This window comes from Arachis stenosperma, chromosome 4, assembly GCF_014773155.1.
Source record: "Arachis stenosperma cultivar V10309 chromosome 4, arast.V10309.gnm1.PFL2, whole genome shotgun sequence".
NCBI classification, from domain to species: domain Eukaryota; kingdom Viridiplantae; phylum Streptophyta; class Magnoliopsida; order Fabales; family Fabaceae; genus Arachis; species Arachis stenosperma.
Genome location: NC_080380.1, coordinates 39,864,804 through 39,868,710, shown reverse-complemented (window position 1 = coordinate 39,868,710; position 3,907 = coordinate 39,864,804). Strand labels below are relative to the sequence as shown.

The window sequence follows — 3,907 nt, the reverse complement described above, 5'->3', positions numbered from 1 at the left end:
GGTGCATTTTGCATTCCAGACAGACTTTGAGAAATCAAATTGACTTGTTGAGTCAATATCTTGTTCTGAGCCAAAATGGCGTTCAGAGTGTCAATCTCAAGAACTCCTTTCTTCTGACTAGTCCCATTGTTCACAGGATTCCTTTCAGAAGTGTACATGAATTGGTTATTTGCAACCATTTCAATGAGCTCTTGAGCTTCTGTAGGCGTCTTCTTCAGATGAAGAGATCCTCCAGCAGAGCTATCCAAGGACATCTTAGATAGTTCAGAGAGACCATCATAGAAAATACCTATGATGCTCCAGTCAGAAAGCATATCAGATGGACACCTTCTGATTAATTGTTTGTATCTTTCCCAAGCTTCATAGAGGGATTCACCATCCTTCTGCCTGAAGGTTTGGACTTCCACTCTAAGCTTACTCAATTTTTGAGGTGGAAAGAACTTTGCCAAGAAGGCATTGACTAGCTTTTCCCAAGAGTCCAGGCTTTCTTTAGGTTGTGAGTCCAACCATGTCCTAGCTCTGTCTCTTACAGCAAAAGGGAATAGCATCAGTCTATAGACCTCAGGGTCTACCCCATTAGTCTTGACTGTGTCACAGATTTGCAAGAATTCAGCTAAGAACTGATGAGGATCTTCCATTGGAAGTCCATGGAACTTGCAATTCTGTTGCATTAGAGAAACTAATTGAGGCTTTAGCTCAAAGTTGTTTGCTCCAATGGCAGGGATAGAGATGCTTCTCCCATAGAAATCAGGAGTAGGTGCAGTAAAGTCACCCAGCACCTTCCTTGCATTGTTGGCATTGTTGTTGTTTTCGGCTGCCATGTGTCCTTCTTCTTTGAAGAATTCGGTCAGGTCCTCTAAAGAGAGTTGTGCCTTGGCTTCTCTTAGTTTTCGCTTCAAGGTTCTCTCAGGTTCAGGGTCAGCTTCAACAAGAATGCCTTTGTCTTTGTTCCTGCTCATATGAAAGAGAAGAGAACAAGAAAATATGGAATCCTCTATGTCACAGTATAGAGATTCCTTGAGGTGTCAGAAGAAAAGAAAAGTAGAAGACAGAAGTAGAAAATTCGAACTTATCAAAGAAGATGGAGTTCGAATTTTGCATTAAGGAATAGTGTTAGTCCATAAATGGAAGGATGTGAGAAGAAGGGAAGTAATTTTCGAAAATTAAGAAAAAGATTTTGAAAACATTTTGAAAAACACTTAATTGATTTTCGAAAACAAAAGTGGGAAAGAAGTAAAGTGATTTTTGAAAAAGATTTTGAAATTAGAAATTAAAAAGATTTGATTGAAAACTATTTTGAAAAAGATGTGATTAAAAAGATTTGATTGAAAAGTTATGGTTTTAAAAAGATGTGATTGAGAAGATATGATTTGAAAACAATTTTAAAAGATATGATTTGAAAACAATTTGAAAAGATATGATTTTGAAAATTAATGACTTGCCTAACAAGAAAAGATATGATTCAAACATAAAACCTTCCTTAACAGAAAAGGCAAAAAATGTTCAATCAAATCATTAATTGTTAGTAAGTATCTTTGAAAAAGGAAAGAAATTGATTTTGAAAACATTTGATTGAAAAGATATGATTTGAAAAAGATTTGATTTTAAAAAACTTTGAAAACTTGAAAAAAAATTGATTTTGAAAACAAAATCTTCCCCCTTTGCCATCCTGGCGTTAAACGCCCAGAATGGTGCACATTCTGGCGTTTAACGCCCAAAACTATACCCTTTTGGGCGTTAAACGCCCAACCAGGCACCCTGGCTGGCGTTTAAACGCCAGTCTGTCTTCTTCACTGGGCATTTTTGAATGCCCCAGCTTTTTCTGTGTGATTCCTCTGCAGTATGTTCTGAATCTTCAATTCTCTGTATTATTGACTTGATAAGACACAAATTAGAAATATTTTTGGATTTTTAATAATAAGGAATAATCAAAATGCAACTAAAATCAAATAACAATGCATGCAAGACACCAAACTTATCAGTTTGTATATATGAGAAACAACAAAACACTCAAGTCAATAGAATTCAAAGATCAAAACAAGGAAATCATCAAGAACAACTTGAAGATCAATTAAGACACATGCAAAAATTCGAAAAATGCAAGAAGAACAGAAACATGCAATTGACACCAAACATAAAATGAGACTCTAGACTCAAACAAGAAATATTTTTGGATTTTATGATTTTGTAAATTTTTTTGTGCTTTTTCGAAAATTAAGTGAAAAAAATAAAGGTATCAAGATTCTTAATGAGAATTCCAGGAATCATGCAATGTTAGTCTAAAGCTTTAGTCTAAAGGAATTAGACATAGCTAGCTAAGCTTCAGCAAGACATTGCATTCAAGAGCTAAATTGATGATGATCAATCAGCTTTGGTGATGATAAGAACATCACCTTGAAACACTAGAATTCATTCTTAAGAACTCTGAAGAAAAATAATACCTAATCTAAGCAACAAGATGAACCGTCAGTTGTCCATACACAAGAACAATCCCCGGCAACGGCGCCAAAAACTTGGTGCGCGAAATTGTGATCACTACAACTTCGCACAACTAACCAGCAAGTGCACTGGGTCGTCCAAGTAATACCTTACGCGAGTAAGGGTCGATCCCACGGAGATTGGTGGTATGAAGCAAGCTATGGTCATCTTGTAAATCTCAGTCAGGCAGACTCAATTGGGTATAGATGATGATGAACGAAATAATATAAAAGATAAAGATAGTGATACTTATGTATATCATTGGTGTAAGAGCTTCAGACAAGCGTATGAAGATGCCTTCCCTTCCGTCTCTCTGCTTTCCTACTGCCTTCATCCAATCCTTCTTACTCCTTTCCATGGCAAGCTCGTGTAAGGTCTCACTGTTGTCAGCAGCTACCTCCCATCCGCGCAGTGAAAGCTAATGCAAAGCACTCTGTCACAGTGCCGCCAATCACCGGTTTGGTTCCCTCCCCTACCGGAATAGAATAACTCTTTTGCGTCTGTCACTAACGCCCAGTAGGTTACAGGTTTGAAGCACATCACAGTCATTCAATCATTGAATCCTACTCAGAATACCACAGACAAGGTTTAGACCTTCCGGATTCTCTTGAATGCCGCCATCAGGTCCTGCCTATACCACGAGGACTCCGAAGAATCCAAGAGATATTCACTAAGCCTCAGATGCTTGTAGAACAAGAATGGTTGTCAGTCACCTTGTTCATGGGTGAGAATGGTGATGGGCGTCAATCATCACCTTCATCAAGTTGAAGAACAAGTGATATCTTGGACAAAGAACAAGCGGAATTGAATGGAAGAACAATAGTAATTGCATTAATACTCGAGGTACAGCAGAGCTCCACACCTTAATCTATGGTGTGTAGAAACTCCACCGTTGAAAATACATAAGAACAAGGTCTAGGCATGGCCGTGAGGCCAGCCCTCAAATGATCTAAGAACTAGATGTCCAAAGATGAAAATACAATAGTAAAAGGTTCTATATATAGAAAACTAGTAGCCTAAGGTGTACAAAGGTGAGTAAATGACATAAAAATCCACTTCCGGGCCCACTTGGTGTGTGCTTGGGCTGAGCATTGAAGCATTTTCGTGTAGAGACTCTTCTTGGCGTTTAACTCCAGCTTTTATGCCAGTTTGGGCGTTTAACTCCCAATTAGGTGCCAGTTCCGGCGTTTAACGCTGGGAATTCTGAGGGTGACTTTGAACGCCGGTTTGGGCCATCAAATCTTGGGCAAAGTATGAACTATATATATTGCTGGAAAGCCCAGGATGTCTACTTTCCAACGCCGTTGAGAGCGCGCCAATTGGGCTTCTGTAGCTCCAGAAAATCCACTTCGAGTGCAGGGAGGTCAGAATCCAACAGCATCTGCAGTCCTTTTCAGTCTCTGAATCAGATTTTTGCTCAGGTCCCTCA

General features: G+C 38.7%; 1 non-coding gene across 1 annotated transcript; it reads left to right on the top strand.

The window, feature by feature from the left end:
- The first annotated feature begins 308 nt into the window (after nucleotides 1-308).
- LOC130977728 (small nucleolar RNA R71) lies at nucleotides 309-416 on the top strand. Its single transcript, XR_009085407.1, has one exon. It is a non-coding gene; the product is annotated as a small nucleolar RNA R71 (small nucleolar RNA).
- The last annotated feature ends 3,491 nt before the right edge of the window (nucleotides 417-3,907 follow it).